The sequence below is a fragment of the Ictidomys tridecemlineatus genome, unplaced genomic scaffold (assembly GCF_052094955.1).
Source record: "Ictidomys tridecemlineatus isolate mIctTri1 unplaced genomic scaffold, mIctTri1.hap1 Scaffold_48, whole genome shotgun sequence".
Lineage (NCBI taxonomy): Eukaryota > Metazoa > Chordata > Mammalia > Rodentia > Sciuridae > Ictidomys > Ictidomys tridecemlineatus.
Window position 1 is genome coordinate 1,097,091 of NW_027523119.1, and position 26,293 is coordinate 1,123,383.

The 26,293-nt window shown below is 39.6% G+C and overlaps 1 pseudogene across 1 annotated transcript in view; it reads right to left on the minus strand.

Annotated features, from left to right (window-relative positions):
• LOC144364689 (beta-chimaerin-like) overlaps positions 1-10,583 on the minus strand; it is a 36,149-nt pseudogene extending 25,566 nt beyond the window's left edge. The window contains exon 1 of the transcript XR_013433311.1: positions 9,981-10,583. The product of XR_013433311.1 is annotated as a beta-chimaerin-like (transcript). The remainder of the gene's footprint in view (positions 1-9,980) is intronic.
• Between the last annotated feature and the right edge of the window lie 15,710 nt (positions 10,584-26,293).

A 26,293-nucleotide genomic window follows, 5' to 3' on the forward strand; every position in this document is an offset into this window, starting at 1 on the left:
ACCTTAAATACCCTAGACAGGAAGAAAATACCCCAGACAGGAAGAATGTCTATACAAGACTTACTGGGCATGGTTTGCCTGGAATTCAAAAACCACACCAAACAAAAAGATGGCATTACAGGAGATAAGGCATGTTTTATAAATGACCCAGGAATTGCCACTTAATAAAAACTGAGCCAGCAGAACTGTCAAGAAAAATTCCAGGCGTGTGTAGCAAGTAGCCCCTGGCTTGGCCCTTACTAAATGAACAGGATGTTATTTGTCTCACATGTGCTCAATCTGGAAGACAGTATTCTCTAGTGATTTTATAACAAATATGTCTTAGTGGACTGGTGTAAACATCTCTCAAATGTACAATTAGCTTGGCTCAGGATCTAGTTGTAAGAGAGTGGTAATTATCATGTGCCTGCAGTTGAGAAGATTTGCTTTTTCTCATCAGTCTATATTGGGGTTTATCAACTTTGTTACCATTTGGGGCTTGAAAATTCTTTATTGGGGCGTGGGCAGCTATCTTGTGCATTGTGGGATGTTGTGCAGCGTCCCTGACCCTTACTTGCTAGATACCAGTAGCAAACCTCAGTGGGGACAAACCACAGATATCTGCAGACATTGCCAAATATCCCCTGGGGGTGACATAGTAACCTTGATTGATATTCACTGGTATAGAATAGAACTGTACTGTCATTAGTATCATTTTTATTAAAAAATGGGAACTAAGCAGGGCAGTTTGCATTTTTATTATTTAAATTAAAAAGAGGAACATAAGTTGGGCATGAGTATACCTAGGGAGACTGAGACAAGAAGGATTCAAAGTTTGAGGATCCTTAGCAAAACCCTGTCTCAAAATATGTGTGTGTGTGTGTGTGTGTGTGTGTGTGCGCGCGCGCGCATGTATGTATGTATGTATGTATGTTTATTGAGACAATAATAAAATGGGATTGGGGGTGTAGCTCAATGGGAAAGCACCTGTGGGTTCAATCCCCAGTACCTGGAGGGAAAAAAATAAGAACTTGATTATTTTTCTTTGCTTCAAAAAAGGCTCTTTGGACCAAAGGCAAGTTTTTCCTGTTTTCTTTCTGTGTAAATGAGGGGCCTCGAGGTAGATCTGAGGGTCTAGTCCAGCTTTTGCCCAGTGTTAAGTGAGGGCAGGGAGCATTAGTAGCTTATCCTCCGTCAAATCTAGAGATTTGAAAGTCTCTAGATTTTGTCCAAGGATTTTATATATATATATAATTTACTGTAGTGCCTGTAATCATGTGACATTTAACTCATGTGAGAAATTAAATTAAACTCTGGACTGTCCCCTCTTGAAATACTGACCTTGAAGTGAACCTTTTCAGATGGAAGAACACAGCAACAGAGAGTGCCACAGAGAAATCTGCAATCCCCTCTTGAGGCCTGCTGAGCAGATGCTGCAGGGGAGCCTGGGTTTTGAGGTGAGGTTCTCAACCCCAGCACCACAGATCCCTGGATTTGTCTGTCAGCAGCTACTACAGTGCATTCAAAATAGGATTCAGGATGTGGTCCAAAGGCAAGTTTGTGATGAGCTCAATAACCTCATCTTGTTTGACAAAACTACTTTGGACCAACTCTGTAAGGAGTTTCCCAGCTACAATCTCATCAGCCCAGCTGTGGTCTCTGGGAGACTGAAGAGTCATGGTCCTGGGTCAGGACAACCCTTCTGGAGCTCCTTAACAAAGCTCTCAGCAAATTAGTCTAAAGGTGCAGTGCTCCAGTAATTGACATAGAAAATACAAAGTGGGTGGTGTCCTAGCTGCTGGTAAAGATGCATAAATGGGTCAAATCAATTATAGCCAAAAAAGCTTCATCAAATTTAAAAAATGGGATCGAATTTCTCAAACAACAATTGCTGCAAAGCTTTTTGGGACTCTCCTCATGCATAAAGTGAGATATTCTCATTATCTAATTTCCTCTCAAGTTCATGAGGATATTGGCATCCACATTCTTTTGAGACGGCCTTGTTCAGAAACCTTCTGTGGCTCCCCATTGGGTGTGGCAGGGCTTCTCAACCTCAGTGCTATTGATGTGGGACTGACTAACTCTTTGTGGTGGGGGCTGTCCTGGGCATTATGGGATGTTTAGCTGTATCCCCAGCCTCTCCTGGTTGCCACTGATACACCCTCAGTGTGAGAATAAAACAAATGTCTCCATACATTGCAAATGTTCCGGGGTGGGTGGGGTGGGTATGATCCTTGTCTGTGAGAGTCCTATTCTTTCATCATCACTGTCTTTCTTGCACATGGTACTTATCAGCCTGAAGTCTGTATTTGTTGAGTAAAGGAATGAATGCTGAAATAGTTTCCTTTCCTGAGAACCTGCCAAAAGACCTGACTGATGTGTACAGTAATCACTAGTACTTGCCCCACCCACACCCACACCCCCCCAGCAAAACATAAACCCATATTTCTCCAGGCTGAAAATTCCAGAAACATGCATTTACTCATTTAGACTAGTCCCTTTGAATTATGTGTTCTTTGGATCAAAACAAACTCTATACAAAATTAATAAAAGCTGAATACTTGATAAGAGTCAGACTCTTTAGTAGATGATTGGCATCTGTGAGTAGCTTGGCCAAGTCACATCCCTGATGTGTGTGGCCTAAGCCAGGCATGCCAGCAGGGCTTACAACAAAGCCTTTTCTCTTCCACTGGGCTCTGCTGATTTGTAAAGTAGTTTACAAGGATAGTGATGACAGTGTCCTAACATGTATGTACAGACAAACCAAGGAGGTCAAAGAGAAGCTCTGAGTCAGGCCCTGACAGGCAGAGCACACCACTGCCTATGTGAGACCCTTCTCCAAAAACCCTTTCTGCACATGCTTGAAATCCCTGCTGTCAATGCAATTCCTGGATACAGGCATTCTGCTGAACCCAACAGATTTAAAACAGATGAATTAAGCTGTCATTTTCATGAACACACTCTTTTTAAGCTAAACATGCATTGTCATGGGTTTGGATCTTAAATATCCCCCAGAAGCTCATGTATTAAAGGCTTGGGTCCCTGTGATGGTCTATTGGGAGTTGGTGGGATCTAGTTAGAGGGAGCTAGCTAGATCTAGTTAGATCTAGCAGCACACTGTGACACATTCTCAGCATCGTAAACTTCTAGTCTGGCCTCCAGGAATATTATGGAAAGGTGGGCATCAGGGGGAGTATGCTATAACAGCACACAAGATAGGGTGTGCCCAGGGGAGAAGGATGCTGCCAGCAGAGTGGGGGACAGAAAAGGGTGAGTAAGGATACTATTTCACTTATGTCCTGATGAGGACACTTCTGAAAGTCACCACACAGGACACGGGGGCAACAGGAGTAAACTAGGGCACATGGCCTTCACTATAAAATACTGGGTAGCACTGTACACTAATGTCCTTAGCCAAATGCGGAGGGGGGGCAACAGCTGGCCTAGCCCTTCCTAATGGCATCTGTCTGCCTACAGCCCAGTCTGATGACCCTGGCAAAGGCGTGCTACCTACAAGTGCAATGAACACAAGTGCATGTAACACACAAGCCACAAATGGGGGCTCATTGGGGTGGGGAGTGAGGAAGGAGAATCTAAAGCTGCACTTTTGTGTAGACAGGGTCATGAGCTGTGCCTATGTGGAGCCAGTCTGCTGAGGCTGGGCCCTGAGCTTCATAGGAGCTTCTGCAGTCAGGAACCAGACAGAAATCCCTCTCTCTGGGGGAGTTTCCATCTGACCAGGGAAGGCAGGACAACAAGTAAATGTGTACATCAGCCAGTGACCAGTGCTGTGGAGAAAAGTAAGGAAAAGTGGAGTTTGTGGTGAGGGGAGAGGGACTAATGGGGGAAGGGAACACAGGTGAGGTGAGTGTAGGGAGGTTCCTCTTGACCTTGAGAACTTTCCACTCTCCGTCCCTATTCTATGTGGGGAGGAGAGAGGAGTGTCCTGGATGTCCCTGGGTGGAAGGAGAGAGTAAAGCAGAGTGATGCAGATCCTGGGGACAGGCTGGGTGGGGAGGGACCAGCTCTGAGGTCTCTGAGGGCACCTGCGGAGTCCTCAGCTTCTGCCGGACTGATAAACAAACTGTGCAGGGGCCACTTTGCCTCTGGGTCTCCTCCCTGGCTCACTCCTGGATCATTTATGACTCCAGGTTTTCACTCATGTTGTTTGCACTGCCCAGAATGTTCTTTATTCCTTCTGTGTAACTCAAGTTTTTTTTTTTTTTTTTTTAATTCAGGGCTGTGCTGACTTCCCACTTCCTCCAGGAGCCTGCTTGGTTAAGGATGGAAAAGCAATTGCCCTGTTCCCTCCACAGGATCCTGCAACATGGAGAATCCCACTCTTTGAATTCTCCTGGAAATTGATTTCTGCGACTCCTGTTCTCCACATGTAACTGCAGGACTGGAGTCTCAGGAGTGTACTCTGAGTAGCTGGACAGGACCCTGCACTGAGAAGGGCCCAGACTTGGTCAAATGCTCTGCTGTCACTGTCTTGAAATTCCTAATAATATTTTAACATGGGACCCACAATTTCATTTTGAACTGGGCCCCACTAATTATGTAGCCAGTCCTGTCTAACCACAAATATTAACATGAAGCAATAGCTAATCATAGCTTTGATTATAAAATATACACTCTGAATATGAATCAGTTACAGTAAATTGACACTTACAATTTACCACAGTCTAGAAAAAGTCACAAGTTATTTTAAAGATTTTTATGCCCTTACCATAATCCTTTTCATGAAGAAATGCTTAGTAAACATAAGAGATCAGGAATGACTAAACTTTTATCAATTTCTGTCAGAGCATTAAAGCATGGATAAGAAAAATTAATGAAGACTTCCCCAGGTCACAGAAATTAGTAGTGGCACCTAGACCAAGGAATTGACATTTAATAGCGAATAAATCGCATCTAAAGAACTTTTCTAGTGAACATGAAAACTCTCAATGAAATTTTGAATTTTTACTTATAGCTCCAATGATGTAACCTTTAGGATGAAGCTAGAGATCCCTCCTATTGAAGGTTCCTGAAAATAATAGTTTTAAAATGAATGGCGTGCATCCCCCAGAAAGGTACGGTCAAGTCTTAACCACGGGTCACTGTGAATGTGGCCTTTGGAAACAGGGCAATTGAATATACAATTAAGATGAGGTCATGCTGGATTGGGGTAGGCACTAAATCCAATGATCTTATCAGACCTGCAGAGGTGCACAGAGAACTAGATGAGAAAAAGATGGTGTGAGAAAGAGAGAGACTGCAGGGATGTACCTAGAAGCCAAAGGACCTGCAAGGCCCGCCAACAACCGCAAGGTAGGAAAGAGGCAGGAGATTGTCTCAGAGACTCCAGAAGGGACCAGTCCTGCCCATGCCTTGGTTTCTCAGAAACTGAGAAAATAAATTTTTGAGGTTTTTAAGCCACTGAGATTCTGGTCATTTATTATAAAATGCTAGAAAATTAAGAGTCCTCAGAGATAAAAAGACTTTTTAAGAACTGGGGAAAAATATGCATGATATCTAAATCTAAAAAATCTAGATCATTTGTCTACTTTATAAATAAATGAGGAACATAAACCAGGACTGGTTATATGATAAAATACATTCAAAGAAATCATCAGACTTTATTTCATTTTCTACCTTTTTGCAAGAGAGGAAGAAAGAGATGATGAAGAAAGAGGGGTATGAGGGTAAAGAGTGAAAAATACAGAGACAGGGAAAACTAAACAAAAGGCACAATTGAGAGACACAAATAGAAGAATAATAAAATAATGATAGAGGTTAACAACAAATGAATACTTACTACAAGGACCAGGAGATCATAAGTGCTTTAGAGGTATTCCTTAAACCTCACAACATTCCCATTTTACAGATGAGGAAGTTGAGGCCAAGGGAACCAAGTTCTTTGCCAAAGATCATATTGTGGCCAGGAGTGCTAAAGCCACCTATGACAACCTCACCACATTTTAAATATGGGAGGGAAGGATGGCCATCCAGGTACTGGGGGCTCTGGGGTTTGAGTTTTAGAATTCAGCCACAAAGTGTTATTGGAGAAACTATTATGGAGTGCTGGGGGTGTCGTTTAGTGGTAGAGCACTTTTCAAGCATATGTGAGGGCCTGGGTTTGATCCCCAGCATCACAAAAAAAAAAGAAGAAAGATTATGCCAGTTACATGTGAGTGCCTCTTCCAGTCAACTACATAATATAAAATGAACTAAGTCCATACAAATATGCCATGCTTATATAATTATAACACACTAATTTAAACAAAATAATAGACCAGGTGCAGGGGCACATGCCTGTCATCCCAGCGGCTTGGGAGGCAGAGGCAGGAGGATAAGTTCAAAGCCAGCCTTAGCAAACCTAAGCAACTCTGCAAGACCCTGTCTCTAAATTTAAAAGGGGATGCAGATATGGTTCAGTGGTTAAGCACCCTGGGTTCAGTTCCTAGTACCAAATAATAATAATAATAATAATAATAATAATAATAATAATAATAATAATAATAGAAGAGGGATAGGTAGAGTACAGCAAGCACATCAGGGGCAGGAAGAAGGAGGAAAAGGGAAGGTACTAGGAAATGAGACTGAGCAAATGATGTTATGTGCTTGGATGAATAGGGCTTAATGAATCCCACTATTGTGTATAATTATAATGCATCAATAAGAAATAGAATTTTAAAAGTTACATTTAACTAAAAACATAAACTGAGTTAAATTACAGTGATTTTCTCTTGATAAATAATTTTCATTTTAGGGTGGAGTCGGTTATTTTTTCCATTCTTTAAATAAATACCTCTTCATGCCAAATAGGTGTGAATAACATTAGAAAATTCCGGCTTTAAATGAGCAAGAATTGCATCAGCCTACAAGGTTGAAAAAGTACATAATCATTGCATGATGTGAGGCATCACTGTAATTTGATTCCAAAAGTTTTAGTTCTGACTCTATTCTGGCTTTTCCTGTTTGCTTGAAAACAGGCACAGTAGATATGTGTGTGTAGTCAGGGACAGTGGCTGGGAGCTTTCTGATAGGATGGAGCATAGATTCCCAGTCTGTTGGGGCTTCTGTTCATTCCTCTTGACAAAGTTCCTGGATAGAGTAAGAAAAAGGAATTTATATGGAACAGGCCTGACAGGGGCAAAAAAAGTCTTGTTATGGGGTGAGGAATCAATTCTATTGGCAGTTGCAAATCTCAGAGGAGTCCGGGAAAGGATCAAGCAAGGCCTGATAAACATGAAAATGTGATTATTTGTTATTTTTATTGAACATTTACTCTATGCCCTGTACCCAATATCCTCAAATAAGAACGTAAATTATAAATCAAGAAAGTTTCAGAATAAAATCTATTAGAAGTCAACATAAAGAAACAGCTAGTATAAAATTAAGGTTTAAAACAGAAATTCCAAGTAGATAGTGGAGACTTTGGTAAGAAATTTCTTTCTCAGTTAGTGGCTTGTTACTAAAAGCCCACTGGTGCATTTATAGCACAGAACCGCTTTTGGAATGTTCTTCCAAAGTCCATGCAAAGTTTCCACTTACACTTCTTTGGGAGTGCCAGGAGGGCAAGGGGGAAGGAAGAACAGAAGGAATGCCTCCTCCAGCCCTGGTCACTCATTCTTAAGGTCAGTGGCACGAACAGTGCTATTGAAAGCCACAATCAACTGCTGCCACTAGTCTGGGGTCTGTTAAGTTTCAAAGATGTCTATTTAAAACACATGAGAGAAGCACAGATAGAAATTCCAGCTTGCAAAACATTCTCCACGACATGTCCATGCACCTGAATACTTAGGGGACTCTTTCTTATTGTTGGGCAGGAGTTATACTTCTGGCTCCCCGCCAGGCCTCCAGATATCCCTCCTAGAGAGGTAGCCATTGCTTCCCTGCTTGGACTCTCCTGTCACTCCTGCAGCAAGAAGGTGTCCAATTGGACAAGGAAGGAAGGCTCCTGTCTGGCTTTTGTACCCCTCTCAACATATTGTCTCTTCTCTGCCTTTCTTTGTCTCGATAGCTGAAAATTAGAAGAGGCCACACTGAATAGATTGAGTTTTTAAGTGAACATTTTTGAAACTGGTGTTTTTCACTGATATTGAACATATCAGGTAGCAACAGTACTATTTAAGAAATAAAATGCACTGTCTTTTTGTTTTAAAATGTCTGAATAGTAAATTTCCATTCAGAGTCCTAAGATTGAAAAGACTGATTGACGTTGCTTTGAAGCCTATCAATCAACTAAATACACGTGTGTATGTTTTTTTAATTTAATTTTTTTTTATTTTTAACATTAGCTCAGACACAGTATATACATGGAGAAGCTAGTCCATAAAGACATTATAGTAGGGCACATAATTTCAATAGTATCTTAAAGCCAATATAATTGGAATTTTTGAGAGGAAGGAAAAGTATTTATAAGTCCAAGAAGATCCATTCTTTCTTCCATGGTAGCAAATCCACAGGATGCCCCAAACCAGGGATTTCTGCCAAAAAGTCAGAAAAACATGTTCTTTTTTTTTTTAAGAGAGAGTGAGAGAGGATAGAGAGAGATAGAGAATTTTTAATATTTATTTTTTAGTTCTCAGCGGACACAACACCTTTGTTGGTATGTGGTGCTGAGGATCGAACCCGGGCCGCACACATGCCAGGCGAGCGCGCTACCGCTTGAGCCATATCCCCATCCCAGAAAAACATGTTCTTAAGGCAGAAAAACAATGAAGGTTAAAATAGAAAACAGGAAGGAGAAAGAAAACAAACCATAGACTTTCTATGCATCAAATTAGATCTGTCACTGTTTGGTGTTGGGGAACTATTAAGAGCCTCAGCATGGAACAAAACCTATATAATGCAATTCTTCAGCCTAATGCTAAATATGTAGGGCTGAATAATTCCATTCCTCAGTTGAATGATAGCATACAAATGCCTGAGCCATTTGCCTTCTAAAAACAGAAGCAGGGAGACACACCAAACTCACATGAATGTCTATTATCTCATAGACGAATGTTGGTTCTGGTGGAGGATCAGCAAGGAAGAGCAGTAAATCTGTTTCCCTGTCACCTCTGACCAAGGGTTATCTATTCCCAACAGTCACTAGGGTTTACTGGCCCTAAAGAAACTGAGTTTAAAAAAGAAGGCAATTCATATTTTCTTTCTCATGCCTGTTCTCTTCTACCTGAATGCTTTCTCTCAATCTCTCCAGTCTTCTCGTTTGTCAGCCTATCTGCTGGGGTAAATTTCTAATTCTCTCTTGTGTCTCAGCAGCATGTCAAGCCAAGAAATGTGGAATCAGATTCTGTACCTGCTCTTTTGGGACAACACAGTTAAAGAAATAGGCCATAATTTTCTGACGGCAGGTCATAGGTACAAGTGCTGATCTAAAATGGAGATGACAGTCATTCTTGTTTTATAAATACACGTGGGAAAGTCCACTTCAGAGGCTTCCCTATCTTTGTTTGGTCTGGGCAGCAGGACCCAGCTTGGCTAGGTGAGAAGGGTAGCCCTGCACCCAGAGCATACACAAAGCAACTGGCTGATATCTCTCCTCATCATTTGCTTTCACAGCTGGCTACACAGAAAAGAGGGAGGTAGTACTGCTGAAAACAAAGGACAAAACCCAAAATGTGAAATGACAACTGTTTTCACTTGCTCAGAGACAGCAAGTTTCTTTACCGCTACTCAGAGTGGAAAAGTACAGCTCAGCTTCCACCAGAACATCTCTAAGCACAGAGTGGGCATGCTCTGTTTTTCTTTCACTGGACATGGGAAGGGAAATGGATCTGATTATCAGGAACTAAGTCAATACACAGATAGGTGTTTCTAGGCAGAAGCACCCAGCAAGCTGCTTTCTGAGTCCTCCGGTTGGATTCAATACAAGGCAACAGTATTAACTAGGAAGCTCAAAGTGAGAAACAAAGGAATTTTCGGTCTCCTTACAGAACCACCAGATGGAAACCACAAACGGACCCTCCCTACCTGCTCAGGTGTGACAAAGGAAGGATGTAGCCTCTTACCTTGAATTTGTATGTCTTCTCATAGTTGAAGTGGTTGTCTTTGTGTGTGAGGGCAGCCCTTCGAACCAGGGAAGAGATCTGTGAACAGGCAGAGTTTGAGAGGAGGCCAAAGCCAGTCGCCTTTGACTCCCACCATCACCCCCAACGCCATGGCCAGCAGCTCTTGTCGCATCCTGCCTTGCTTAGACTTCCGAACCACAGAGCACTTTTTCTCATTTTCCAGCCACAGTTCCTGGGAGAACATAGTGCCTGGATCTCAGATCTTTCTAGTTTCCCCTGCAGAGCTTGGGAAGCTCTGTGCTGTCAGGGTCTTCCAACTGTGGCTAATGTTAGGCAGCAGATTTGAGGCAGCTGCATCCTGTCTGCAGAGGCCTCCGGCATGTGACCTAGAAGGGCCAGTTTGAGTGATGGAGGGGGCTCTGCTTCTGAATAAGGACAGGCCTGTTTTGTGCTATGTCTTAAGGCCAGCGTGTGCCTGGAACAATAGCACACATTCACGTGTACAGCAACCCCCAGAAGTGGCATCCAGTTAGCACTGAGGATCCAGGAGGCAGGGGCAGGCGGCTTTCTTCCTCCTGCCCCGGCACTTTGGAAAAGAGAGACCTCTCCTACTTAATAGCACATCCCCCCACCCCCTGCCCCCTCGCTCTCTCTCTCACACACACATACACCCCAACTAGCTCTGATGTTCAAAGTCTGAGGCTGTATCCAATTATTCTGGTTCTCTGAACCCCATCCTGGGATGAACTCCAGCAGATTAAACCTTTAACCCTGATGATTGTTTAATCTTACAGGGATAAAGCCTCATCCCTTTTTGCCAAATCTACCCCAGCACTTGAGAGCTTCATCTTTATTCTTATGCATGCATTAAATTGGAACAGTCTGAGCACTGACTGGAATATGGAAGAAGAGCAGAGCATTTCAGCTCTGAGTTCTATAATCAAAGTTAAAAAAAAATAAGAGGCAAGATGTGTTGCTTGTAGGATGCCCCCTTATTTCTCCTCTCTCCTCCTTCTCACAACATCCTCCAAACACACACAGATATGAAAATATTCCTTAACTAAAACCAAAACATAACAGTTGTTTTTCTTTTGAAAAAAACAACCTCAATGCTCAGTCTGTTGGTGTCACAGTCTCTCCAAAAGTCCTGTATGCTCTTAAAAGAATCATCTATTTGATGGCCTCCTGTGAGACCATAGTTGTTGGTTCTGGGGCTCATCGTTACTAGAAGTGAGGAAATTGTCATGTCTTGAGTGTATTCCTGATCGATTGGTGAATTTTAACCCTGCTCATGCCAGACAGCAAAATCGGGACTTTGGAAACAGAAAGTCAGAAGAATGCAGATATCTGAATCATTATGGAGATGGACAGTCGACAAAATTCATCCTGCCCTCTAATGAGATGTGGTCCCAAGTGTCAGCAGAGTTTCCCAAATAGCCTTGTGGAAGGATAAAAAAACAGTGATCCTTTCCTTGTGTAATTCTCTACTTCCATATTTCACCATCATTTCAACTGGGTTCAGAAGTTCATTCTCCCATTCTGTTACATTAAATAATAATAAGAGCCACTTTTTTATATTGAGCATGATAACTCCGGCTGTGCCAGATGATGCTTACAATGTATTACACACACTTACTCATTTAATCTTTGGCACATGGATATGAAGAGTATGATTTTTATCCCCATTTGATGGATGAAGAGATTGAGGCATTGAGAGGTAAAAATAAAAGTAATCTGTCAAAGATATGCAGGGACAGAGCCAGGACTAGAAAACCAGGCATTTGAGTCCAGCATCCAAGCTCCTAAACACTGTGCCTGGCTGCCTGAGCTTAGCGATGTGCTGCCTACCACATCCTGTCACCACACCCTGCCAGAGGCTTCATGTAAAATTGTGGTCACGTCTACCTCCCTTTTACCTTTCTTACCCCATAATAACTCAGACCCCAGTTATCATTCCAGTCCACCTAATACACAGCTGCACAGCACCGCTGAATCCACTCAGCCCTCCCCATCTGCTCATAAAATTCCAGGGCTTCTCTGTGGATTAAAGGCATCCTGCATTGCAGGGTTTTCATGATCTGGTTACAATATATCTAGCTCATCTTATTTCCTTACACAAATCCAACAAAATCTCTTTTCTGATATGCTCAACTTCTTACCCTGGAAGCTTGCTCTGTCCTTTAGAACATTCCAGGATCATTTTAACATGTCTACATATTCACCAATATTCACATTCTAATTCAAATGCCTTCCTCTCCAAAGACAATTTTCCAAATTCCTCCACTGGAGGAAAAACGGTACTCTGAAATCCCATAGTTAGAGAAAAAATTTATCCATTTTTTTTTATTGTGCTGTCCATGTCTTATGTGGCAGTGATTTATAACTGGTCTTTTCCCCTGTCACACTGAGAGACCTTTGTGTCATGCCTGTGCCTCATCTGCCTTTGTTTCCCCTGATTAGGCAACAATGTCAAATAAGAGCCCTTGCCAAGGCAGACACTGGATAAATATAAGGTGCAGACACAGCTTTTACAAAGCACTTTACCTAAAAGGCACAGATTAGGCCTCTTCATTTCCATTTGAAACTGTTTTCTTGAGGATTCCCAAAGGAGTGCCCCAAGGCAAACATCTCGCTGACATTCAGGGGAACAGAACCATAGGGAGGAAAGAAGCCTGCAGAAAAACATTTCTTTAACTGAACACTGTGGCACTGACAGCTCCTAATCATGCAACTTGGGTTGCTATCTATCCAAGCAGGGATTCTCCAGAGAGATCCTTAACAGTCATACTAATTTGTAACTTTTCTGAGATGCTTGGCATTCCCTTCATCAATCCAGTCCATGGCCATGTCACAGAGCTTGATGATTGTACACATCTTGGACACAAAACCACAAACCCCTTCAGAGAGTGGCCAAAGTTTAGGAAGAATACAGCAACTTAGGATCTTGGTAAGTGTTGCCCATCTGCAAGGCAAGCAGCAGTTCATTCATCAATTAACCATGAGGAGTCCTGCAAAGATTTCCACTAGACAGGACACATTCACGGCTGCATTCTTCTCTCTACTCTCTTTAACCCCAAACCCAGTGGGATCCACTGACATAGAAAGACTCACTAGTTAAGAGTCTATTTCAAACCACCACCAACAACAACAACCAATAAAAAAAGGTTTTTCATTCATGCTCTCAGAACATGAGACAAAATGACAAATTGAAAAACACACCCACTAAGACACACAAACCACCACTGTATTTGGTCTGCATCTATCCACTCTGTCCTCTGACTGGTGGGTGAAAATATTTTCCCCAGCAGTGGCCTGTCCTGTCTCAGCTCTGGTCTCCTTGACCATCAGTGTGTATTTGTCAGGAGCCAGCAATGAGCCAACACTTCTTTCTCAGGAAAGGCCCCTGTTCAGACCATTCAAGGTATTTGGCTATCCACACATCACCAGGTGCCAAGAAAGAATGACTCTGCCCTTGGTACAGACAAACAAGTGAGCCCACTGAGACTGGAACTGCCTCTGGGTTCCTCCCCTCCTGGATCCCGAGTTCAGAGAGTTCCATCACCAAGGAAGTGAGGTGAGATCACTTCCTTCAGGGAAGTGAATGAGGTCACTGCCTTGGCAACCACTATGTCCAAACAGTTGTTTCCAAGGGTCCCATGAGATGGAGGATGCCCCACCTTCCTGGGACATTTTGTCAAGACATAAAGGTCTATATACCCTAGGAGCCCAGGATCAGCAACCCACACAGGCCTGATTGTGTCCATCTTCCCTGCATTGAGAAGAGAGAGGCCGATTCAGCCACATCCCTTCATCCTGACTGGATTGTTGGCCATGGAAGATGACTTTAGACCTCACAGTTCTTACCTAGCTGCCTACCTTTGCTCCAGGGATCATTTCTGCATCTACCTTTGAGCGTCTCAGCAGCTTTAGGATTCCCTACATATCTGTATGGCAAGATCAACTCAGGACCTGCTGTTATGTGAAAATACATGGAGGGAAGAGAGTATAGTTAAGGGTCATATCAGGTTTGATTTGGGTTAGGAGTCATTCGGCTGGATGAATACAGGTATTGGGCAACTGGGATATTTATAAGAATGTAAGGTGAAATGTAAGTATGAAAATAGAAAACTAGGTAGGATCTGAAGCACATAAGGGTGTTGGGCCCTTGACTTGGATAAATAGTTTTGAATTATGTTCTGCAGATGTGAATCCTCTAAATCCATATACAATGGCATAAGATCTTGTACCTGGGACTACTGAATGTAAAAGAGGACTACCAGTGAAATTGACATAGTAGGCAGGATTCCAGTGTAGGGTAAGGAAGAAGAGTGAGTTTAGGATTTGGACAAAAGGCCCTTTTTGCAATGGAATGAATTTCTATTAGAGTGTAAATGGGAATGTCAATACACATGAAAGTCAGTCACAACAAGGCATTTGGGGAAATAGATATCAATACTGATGTTAGGAGATCTGGAATGTACAAAATGAGTGACAAGATCAAGGATATTTTGAACAGGGGGGTGGTTGAATTACCCTATCCTAGGAAGAAACAAGTGTATACTCACCATAGGATTGAAATTTGAAAACAATAGGCAACACAGATATAGATGATTTTAGTAATCCATGCTCTGATTAAAATTAGGCTTCTGTAGAAGAATAAGATAAGTGTGAATTTTGCATTTTGTGTCCAGAAGATGATGTGATGAAAGGAATACATGGAGCAGGTGACATGCATATTTATTCCACCATTTCTGGGAGCATGTTCTGAAACCCTATCATTTAGGGTTTGGTGATAAAAAGAGGTGGACCCTGGGTCTACGTATATAGAGATGATGCATGAATAGACCATACGATGAATAAAGTATAACAGGTTACTATTTTAAATAATGGATTGAATTGATATTTCAAAAAATACATGAAATATGGTATTCACATACAAACATTCAATCCAAGTTGTCATACATCCAGTGGTAATATTAGGGTTACTAATTATAACAAACTGTGTTTGAGTTTTGCTTTGAAAATGATGATGGAATTCAAAAGTAATGTGTTATAAAAGAAATCTCATGAAAAAACAAGTAAAGCTACATGGAGAATTCCATGGGTTCTGATACTGGGAGTGAATGAAAGTGAATCATATGCATATCAATTTGTGAATATTGGATGAAATAATACATCTCTACAATGTATCATTTCTGAAGAAATAGGAATTTAACAATTTTGAATAAAAATTTACTTCAAAATACACATTATGTCCCATATGAATATACTTTCATTGATGTTCAACTGGGTCACTTACTGTAGAAATATTAGGGTTAGTATTCAATATTCACTGAAGTTCATTTTGAGTATTCAGAAATGAACATATATGTCAAGAAAATGAATATGTCTGAGAAATATCTTGTAAAAGTTTATTATAAATCCACACAGATAGACATGAAAGAATCAAGGTAGCATAAGAATATGACACATATATTTCATGTTCCCAAATCTATACTATATATTTAATATATTAAAATGTAATAGTACTTATGCCAATCGAAATTCATAAGGGGATATGTATCCTTCACATATGTACCCAAAATATTTATTTTCTTCTACGTTGTTGCATGTATAAAGTTGTTGATGAATAAGCTCACCACAGCTTAAATTTTCAGTTACCTCAGTGTATTTGGGGGGCAGTGATCTCTTCATGAAATTTGTATTTTCCAAAGTCAGAGTACTCTCAAGAATATTCCTGAATCCCAAGTTCAGAGAGTTCCATCACCAAGGAAGTGAGGTGAGGTCACTTCCTTCATTGAAGTGAATGAGGCCTCTGCCTTGGCAACCACTTGTTCCTAACAGTTGTTTCCAAGGGTCCTATGAGATGGAGGCTTCCCCATCATCCTGTGACATTTTCACAATTTATGAATATATAGATATCATAGGATTCCGGGATCAGCTATCCACACAGGCCTGGTTGTGTCCATCTTCCCTGCATTGAGATGAGAGAGGCTTATTGAGACACATCCCAGGTTATTTGCCGTGGAAGATGACATTATGTCTCTCAGGTTTTACATAGCTGCTTACATCTTCTCCAGGGATTCTGCTCTTGTGTAAAATTAGATTGAGGGAGCAGAATTGGTTAGGGTTAATATCATGTTCGATTTGGGTTAGGAGTCATTCTGGTGGGTGAATATTGGTTTTGGGAAATTGGGGTATTTAAACAATGTATAGTTGAAGTGTACACATGAAAATTGAAAACTAGGTAAGATCTGAAATATAGAAGGGAATTGAGCCTCTGATTTGGATACATAGTGCTGAATAGGTTCTGCACAGAAGTACTATAGACTTCAATACACCATGGCAGAGGATCCTGTACCTCAGATACTTCAATGTAGAAGACAACATGCAGTGAAACAGGGACAGTAGGTATGTTTGCAGTGTCATTTAGGAAGAAGAATGAGTTTAGGATTTGGACTAATAGTTCTTATGTAATAGGGTTTGTGTTAGAGAGTGAATGAGAATGTCTACATACATGAAGAGTCACAGGTATTTATTTGGCAAAATATGTATGAATATAGATGTTAATATATAAAAATTCTGAATTAAGAAAAATTATCATGTGAGGTATATATTTAGGAATGTTTTAAATTAGGTTTGGCAGTATACATAATATTATGAAGACAGATATTATGCATCAATATCCTTGAAATTGAATTTTTTTGTAATCATGTGCATGTCTTTTCATAGAGGTACATCGTTTTATTTAAAATTAAATTTGTTTAAACATGAGTTCAGGCTTAGTTACTAATTCTGTGATTGTAATGTTGCTGTTTAAAATAAATATGTATATTAATTAATCTGAGTGTTTATTCGACCACACATATGAAAATTTTTAGACAAATTACAAATTAGTATTTTTGGAATCTCAGTGTCTTAATGAGACCCTGTCTTTAAATTAAAAATAAAATGGCTTGGGTGTGGCTTAGTGGCATATTGCTTTTGGTTTAAATCTTTAGGTACCCCAAAATATTTAGATGCATGGATTTATAAAAAAAAATGTGGGCTATCAGGAAATACTATTCTATCTTTATAAAATAATAAAATTCTTATGCATTATACAATGGAAGTAAACCTTGTAAACATTATGTAATATGAAGAAAGCCTAAAACCACTGTAGAAATACTAAATAATTCCAAGGAGGAAGTAACCATACCAGTCAAATTCATAAAAATAGAAAAAATAAAACATAAAATAGATGTTACCTGGGTCAAGAAGGTGGAAGAATTGGGATTCTAATGGGTAAATTTTCTTTCAGAGGAGATTAAAAAAATGTTTGGAAGCATAAAGTAGTGACAGTTACAGAACATAGTTAAGGTCCTTGGTTGCACTAAATTGTACAAATGAGAATATGTGAGGTAAGGTTTTTGTGTATAGTATACCAAAGATTTTTAAAAAGTTAATGTTTAAAACATCTAGTTTTTATGCTTTTTGCTTTACACACACTGAAACACACTAAAGTAAAACTTCCCTTTTCTTTTCAAAGGTCTTAATTTAATTTCCACTGAAGCTTTTTTCAATGTTTTATTTGATTCTGAATAAAATATTTGTAAAGTAACCCATTTGAAGAAAAAAATGTTTTGGATAGGCCATTACTTATTGCATTAATGATTGATTCAAGATACTAGAAGATATTTGTCAATAAATGAGAGCAGAGGGCTGGGGTTTCTGGTTCAGGGGTAGACACTCAACTCACATGTAAGGCACTACATTTTTATCTTAAATTCTACATACAAATAAATAAAGGTATTGTATCCACCTTTCTCCCCACCCCCCACAGGTAGTTGAATTTAAGTTTTTTCGTGTGAATTTCCAGGAACAGCAAATATAACAGACACACACTTTACCTTTAAAGGAGCTTCAGGACAGCTTCTCTTCTCTTGGCCTCAGGCTCCCCAAATGGAATAGCAAGAGAAAGTCAGAAGAGGCTGGCGGGAGAGAATGAGCATGTTCAGAAGTGGACTCTTATTGGGGGATCCTTATTCTTAGAAAGTTCCATCCAAAAAAGGCCAGAAGGGGCAGGGATACAAAGAGAAGGTGAGTGTAATTTGACCCAAGTGGCCATGGGACAACACAACTAGGTCTGAAGACATGCCCTCAAACTTCCTGATGGGGTCAATGTCCAGGTCACTACAAGATGTAGTATGGGTCAAAGCCTCTTCGTTCCAGGATGGAAGACATGAATCATTCAGAGTTTGTGTTCATTTTATTTCAGAACACTGCCACAAATTGGTGATAGAAATTACAAACATCAGATAATATTTAATTTCCTTCTAATTGCTTCTTCAGAGCAGCACCAGGAGACACCATTACAATATTTTTATGAGGCTGAAACATGAAACAAATCATATTTGCTTTAAACAATTGTTCTTTCTCACTGTCCAGTGCAGTACAACTTCCAAGTTATCTCTTTGACTTCAGCATTGAACTATTAAATCTGAATCAACATATCTGTTGACACCCTTAAATTTTGTGAATTAAAATGAAGAGCAAGGGGTAATAGCAATAAAAGTTTCAGATCTAGTTTTAGCCCATTAAACCATGACAATCCACTGGGGGTAGTTATTAGTTTTATAGACAATAAATAAGAGGAATACGGGCTTTTGAATAACTTTCTGTACCAGTGGGTTTCTTTTTTATTTCTCTATGATCATGAAATATTATGATGGCATGTCTAGTATAATTAGCCCTGAAAATAGAATCAATCTATTAGAACACATTGCACTATTACACCTGTGTTTTTAGAGTGTACAGATAGCCTGTATTAAATTTATATTATTACTGAAAACTTTGAGTTATTGAGAACACTTGATTTTGAGAAAAGATTCAATTTAGGCTCTTTTACTATACATTTAATTATTTAGAATTATTATTTATGAGTAAAATTAAATTTTACAGACACAAATGTGTCTATATTGAGAGAAATAAAAAGCAGTACAATCTAGTAAAAAGAGGCTTTGGAGTTATGGGTTCAAATTCTGACTCAAATACCTAGCAGGTATAAGACTCTTGCTAGATTACTGAATTTCTCTAGGACAAGTGCCCTTTTTGTAAAATGGAGACAATTGATCCAACTTTCCATGGCTCTTATGTGAGCATCTATTTATCAGGAAAATAGCATATCATAGCAGTTAAGCACTTGTACTGTGATGGAGCTGGACTGCTTAAAGTCACATCTCAGTTCATAATGTACTCATGTATGACCACAAGCAAGTTGTCTTTCTCAGTTTTCTAATTTACAAAAAAGATATAACAAAACTAATTCCAAACTGTTATTTCAAGGATTGAATTGTCATTATTTGTAAAGCACTTGTAGACTCTCTGATACACATTTCATTTTGTGTAACAAATCATGTTTGCTTTAAACAATTAGTGTTCAATCTCCCAATTTTCCTCTAATCTCCCAATTGTTCTTTCTCACTGTCCAGTGCAGAATCTATTTCCTGCCCATTTTTTCCCCTGTGATTTTGGTGTTCCTCCAGGTCTGTGTAGGAGTTGTTTTTTTTTTTTTTACTTGTAAACACATTTTATGGATAAACAAATATACTCTAATGTTTAAGTATACTTCCTATTTTAACAATTTTATATGTAAATTACCAGCCCAGGTTGTTTTGCCATTTGCTAACCAGTACCTCTATCAGTCCATTAGTCAATTACAATTGATGTATTCAGCACAACCTTCTGTAGCTAAGTGAAAAATACCTTTAGATATCAAATCCCCCAAGCCTTAAATATACGACTCAACTCTAATTCCTTCATTTCTCCCCTGTCCAATCACCTTAATATTTCCCAAATGTATTCACTTCTCACTTAATCCATGTTGATGTCATTTCTACTTTAGAGAAGAACAGACTTTTCTTTTCCCTGAACTGCTGCAAAAAGATCTTCCTGTTGCTAGCCTTGCTCTTCTCCATTCTATTCTTTATATTGCAGCCAGAGTTTTTTCTTTTAAGCAACAAACGTGAGAATGTATTAGTTCCCAAAATGAAGTGACCCCCATTGCCCTCAAAATAAAATATAAATTTCAAACTATGACTTCAAGATTTGCTCATATTTCCCTAGGCTGACTTCTAAACATTTACCCTTACACTTTCATATACCAGCTATCCTTATCTTGTTTAATTACACTAAGTTACTATATTACCTCTAACTTTCAGGCTTTGGCAATATTTCCTTCATCTGATATTACTCCTGCATTCCCAGTTGCTACTCATATCCTGGAGATGGCTTAGTATAATTTTCTCAAATAATGTGAATTCCTGATTCCCATATCAAACAATAAAGTCCAAATTATGTGCCCATTACAAAATTTACTCTATCACAGCTACCTTTATTTATTGACAAAATTCTGTGAGGTAAAATAAGGGCAAAGTCATATAATATATATATTTTCATTCTTCATTATTTATCATTCAACCACCACCACAATCATTTCAGAATATTTATATCACTCCTAAAATAAATGTCTGGCCCTTTATTTATCACTCTCAATACCTTCTACTCCCTGCCCCTAGCAACTTCTAATCAACCTTCATCTCTGTAAATTTGACTACTGTAAAGAGTTCACATAAATAAAAATATATATCATGTGACCCTTTGTGTCACTGTGCAGGAAAAAATAGGGATTCAATAGATATTTGCAGAATCTATGGAGAAACACTATGGAAAGAATTTATAGTCTAGGAAAAGCTCACAAAATTTTAGCAGTAGGAGGGATTTTTAATGTCACCTAGTCATCTAGTCCAAATATTTAATTTTCTAGGTGGAAAATCTAGATCCAGAAAAATATTTGACTAACACAGGGATAGTCAGATTATTTAGTGACAGAGTGAGACTTAAAAATAAAAAAAAATTTTGATTCACAATGTAGGAGTTTTTCTTGACTGACTCCCCAAAGTAATGGTCCTCGTTTGCTTTCACTTCATCTAATATGATGCAGTGACCAGTATCTCCCTAGGTGTTGGGCTTCCTTATTTGCTTGTGTCTAAACATGGTTGGGTTTTTTTCTATCATTTTAGAATTAGCCTGCTTCAAGGAAAATGCCCAAATAATTTTCTCAAAATAACCAGGCCCCTTTCAACCTCTTAGATTCTGTTACTACTGTTGCTTCTCCCTTTGAGAAAAGGTTTTGTGGAGGTCTCTTACTAAACTACAAGCCCTGATTAATTTTGAAATCTCACAAGGTTATAGCCCCAGGAAGTGTGACCCTAGAGTCACACATTCTCAGAGAATAATTCTATGTGCATTGTATCACCTTGTTCTAATTCATTACCTAAAAATTGAAAAAAGATTTTCCAACTCTGGACTTAAGAATTTCAGCTCTTTCAAATGTCTTTTGCTTAAGAAATTTTTTGCATTCTGGATCCACAAAACATCTGAAATTTCACAGGGTATCCATATCATTCATTCTTGTTTGATATATTGTCTCTGTGACAAGCATTAATCATCTTATTGACAGTCAATATTTCTGTGTTCCTTTGGGGAAAAAATTGACTCCAGACTTACCTCTTGACTTAAATCTCAAATATTCTATTTTAAATTATGGCACAATTAATATTTTATGCCTTCTCTGTGTGAGTCCAAAGCAAAGATTGACCAGCTGTTGTTTTGTTAACTGAGAACTAAGCCACATTTTTTTCCAAGTGAAGCAAAACTCAGTTTATTAGGTTTGTCCAAAAAAGTCATACTTGATACACTAAAGATTACTTCTTTTTTTATACTAAGAATTTCTATACATTTTCCTCATAGTTTTAATGGAAAAACACCATCAACTGAACAATATCCAACACATAAAATTTGAACTTCATATAGATTACCATCTTAACATACACATCATATGAAAGATGACTTTGCTCAAAGGGAGTGCATGTAAGAAGAAATGGGTTGGAATTATTCATAAAGCCAGAAAGAAAGAGAGATTTCCTCTAATATTAATTTGACTCCTTAATTTTAAAGGGAAAAGTGAACTTAGTGAAGAAAAGAAAGTCCTTTCATGAAAGTGTTAGAATAAGAAGACATCCCAGGCATAAATGAGGTGGGGAAAGAAATAAGGAAGGAGGGAAGAAACTGACCTCATCCTGTAACTCACAGCATGTACAAATATTAATTCAAAATTAATCTTGGCATGATGGCACACACCTGTAATCCCTGCAGCTTGAGAGATTAACAGGATGATCATGAGTTCAAAGCCAGCTTTAGCAAAAGCAAGGCACTAAGCAACTAAGTGAGACCCTCTTTCTGAATAAAAAATTCAAAAATAGGGCCCATGATGTGATTCAGTGGTTGACTGCCCCTGAATTCAATCCCCAGTACCAAAAAACTCATGGATTTGTAAGTAAAACATAAAGCTACAAAGAAAAAGGAAAGCAAAGCTCAGCAAGGGAAACTTGTTTGCCAAAGTTTACTCTGTGACTTAGACTTGTCACAGAGCTTGTTTCAATAAATTATTATTCACTAGTTTAATAAACTCCATTTGGCCCTAATAATTCTGGTACTCCATGCTCATTCAGAGTAAATGGTTTCCACTATTGTAGCTGGACATTTTTTTCCTGCTCTTTGATCTTGAAAGATCTTTTTCATGCTTCTTCAATTACTCATTCAGCATTCACTAGGCAACTGCCATGTGCTAGGCATCCTGCAGGATTAGAAGCTGAAGGATTCAGAGTCAACAGGAGAAAGAGTGGATTCTCTTTCTAATGAGATTTAAAAACCCTTTAGGTACAACAACAAAGCTTTTCCTAAGTTTTCACCAGGTGAGCACAGCCAGTGTGCTCTGCACACCTGCCAAATTTTGGTGATTGGACGATCTTGAGTTCCACCCCACTGGCTAATCTTGCCTGTTTGGAAGACTGAAGTCTACAGAGATAAAAAGTCAAATTCTCCATAAAGTGAAAGCCCTCTTACCTGGGCTCCTGAAGGAGGTCATCCTAGGATGACACTGGTGGCTCATCTCTTGGTCTGCCAAGGAAAACTCATAAAGCTCCACAGGTGCCTCCTCCCAGTGCAAAGCCCCTGGCTGCCTCACAGCTGATTATGGCTGCTGAGTCCTAACCCAGGCCCATTCCTGCAGCTTCTCAAAAATGAATCTTAAAGCTTCTAGATAGTGGGATGTGGATGTTGCACTGCATTTCTATTTCCTTCTCCATATCCTTCTTGTAATGTGTGGAACTTTTTCTCCTGGAAAGCCAGAGTGTCACCTATAGCCTCACTTTTGCCCCCTCCTCAGCCTGTCATTTCCACTTATCCTCAGAAAATTTTGGACCTCAAAGAAAACTTTAATATTAAAATCTCAATTAAGAGTAAAAAAACTGTTAAAATGAAGATCTTGGGCCTAACAATACCCAAATACCCTTTTTCTGGAGACCTGGGCTCTGGATGATGCTCACCTCAGAGGGTACATGCCTCCCTCTCACCTGGGCTCCAGAGGCCTTTGCCAGCCCAAACTGCCTCCCTCAGGCTTATGAGTAATCATCTAGGCCTTTCTGGGTGGGGCAACACTTCCTCATGCATAATCATCTAGGGTCATGCTTCCTCATGCATAACCATCTAGGCCTTCCTGGGAGGGGAATGCTTATTATGAATAATGTAATTTCTCTCAGCTGCTTTCAGGAGCAGGAGGTGGTGCTCAGTCTTGTGAATATGCAAAGCAGGGGTGAGTGGCAAGTAATTGCTCCCCTACTAGGCCTGGCCACCTCACATCCTGGTTCCAGTGCAGGCTTCCAGTCGGAACCCTCCAGCAGCCAGGTCCAGTCTCTCCTGCCCTTCCAAGGACTCACGCTCTGCTCCAGGGCTTGAGGAACATGCACCAAATTTGTGATGCCTCAGGACCTGGGAGTGACCAGGGACCCACACCAAGTTCAGGGAGACTAGAGAAGTTTGCCTCCCAGATTAACCCCTCTTGAGCAACCTGTAGGATGAGAACAGCTTTCTGAGGTGGTGCCTGCCTGCCAAGATAAGAAGCTAGGCAGGTGTGGGCTGCTGAGTTGGAGGTCCCAGAAAGACCCAAGGCCAACCTTTGCTGCCCTTGGAGAAGGGCTTTCTCAAAGTATCCATCCCTTCTCTCTCAGCGTATGGTTATCTACATGTTATTATCTTTCTTTGTAAAATTTTACTAATAGAGGCAAGAGTATTAATGTACAATATAATATCATTTTCTTAAGTATGGAACCTAGAATTCCAGGATTAAGGTGTCACCAGATTTTATTTCATCTGAGGTCTTTTTCCTGGGCTTGTAGATAGCCATTTCTGCTGTCCTTCTATGGTCTTCCTTCTATGCATGTCTGTGATCTAAAGTGCTCTTCTTATAAGGACACTGGCCATATTGAATTAGGGCTCATCATAATGATCACATTTTAACTCAGCTACCTCTTTAAAAAATTGTTTCAGAACTTTTATTTATTTCTTTTAATGGGGTGCTAAAGATTGAACCCAGTGCCTCACATGTGCTAGGCAAGTGCTCTGCCACTGAGCTATAGCCCAAACACTTAATTCAGTTACCTCTTTAAGCATATTATCTCTCAAAGCAACCATACTCTGAAGAACTCAGGTTTAAGATTTCAACTTATGATTTTTGAGAAACACATCAACTCAAGGCTATGTATTATTACATCTTAGTTTACAACTTCAATCGTATCTGATCTGCCTTATGAGGAAAAACAGAAAAAAAAAAGTTTTGTCATATTTTGTCACTGCCTTATAAGGTCACAACCTTCCAGTCCATAATGTGAATCCTTGTCATGTGCTGCTGGATAACTTCCATTAAGCTATTAACATATATTCTGTTACCTGTAGCAACATATTTAAAATTTTTAAAAAAGTAAACTCTGTATCAACTTAGATTATTTTTAAATGTAAAGGGCAATGACCACCAATGAAAAATGTTTTATGTAAAATACACACTTTTTTCTTTTTATGGGAAAATGTCAACTTTTTATTTTATTAAAAATGTAAACATTTGAAACCAAAAAGAAAAATGTAATTTTATGAACTCAGAATTTTTTTCAAGTTGACCAAATCTTTCTCAGTTGTTCTAGTCCAGGCTCTTAGAGAAATAGTCCGGATATGCAATTAAACATGAAAGAAATTTATTTAGTCTTATTAGTTTCCTTTGTCTGCCATAATGTAAAAAAAATGTAATTTATTGCTTAACCATGGTTCCCTTGCTGAGCCGCCAAATGCCGGCAGCTCCCGGTCCAAGGAGCCCTGGCCTGTGTGCCTTGTGTGCCAGGGGCAGTGCCAGCGGCCACTTGGGCATGGTCACCAGGGGCACACTATGGCCCAGCACTGGCGTCAGCTTTCCCCGTGTTCCCACACTGGTGGCAGCCCTCGCTGACTCCATTCTCTCCTGTTCAGGCGGGGCAATTGCTTGGCTGGCCGGCTCGCCAAGGCAATCAGAAACTCCCTCTCCACCACAGTCACAAGCATGTCCTCCTGAGAGCAAGCAGGGGACACTAGGGCACAAGCAGACATCAGCCACCCTTCCGGGCCTCCCCTGCTAGGGGGCACCTGGAGCAAAATGGCTGTTATTCAGTACATACTTGTTGAATGAATGGCTAGCAAATAATAAAAATTACTTTTGCAACAATCATGTCTCCCTACTTGGAATGGTTCCTTGACATTCCATACTTATCACTCAGATCTCATCTTGAATGTCACTGTATCTGGAAAACCTTCTGGCATTACAATTCTGTATATAATTGGCACAGAGACTAAGTAAGTGCTGTGTTCCTAGATCTACCGTAGAAGGTTGTCTTCTGTTCTTAGCTTTATTATACAGCCACAACCCTTTGTAATTAGCTCTACAAAAATCATTTCAACTAAGTAAGGTCTCATGCAATTCTGTCTCTTTAGTAGATACTTTTAAACTCAGATTAACATTTGATTTATATTGTTAAGGTCAACATACTAACGCTATTTATTAATTTTCCACAGGCTTAGGAAATACTTTTCAAATTGTGGATTTAAAAGTTCTGTGTCAACATGATTTATTTATGGTCAGCTTTATGTGTTTTTGAAGGCAGTTTCTCAAAATCTGTGCTGGTTTTCTATTTTTTTTCCTGGAACATCAGTAGCTGAATCTCTAATAGGATTGAAATTTGAGTTCTCCTGAAATCCCTGTTTGGCCACTTCAACATACACTTACACTTCATTTGTAAGGCAGAAGCAAAGAGAGTTTAAATAAAATACAAGAACATATTCCATCCACCAACGAAAATACCCACAAGGGCAAGTTGAGAATTCTTAAAAAAATACTTAATTTTATAGTTTTTATT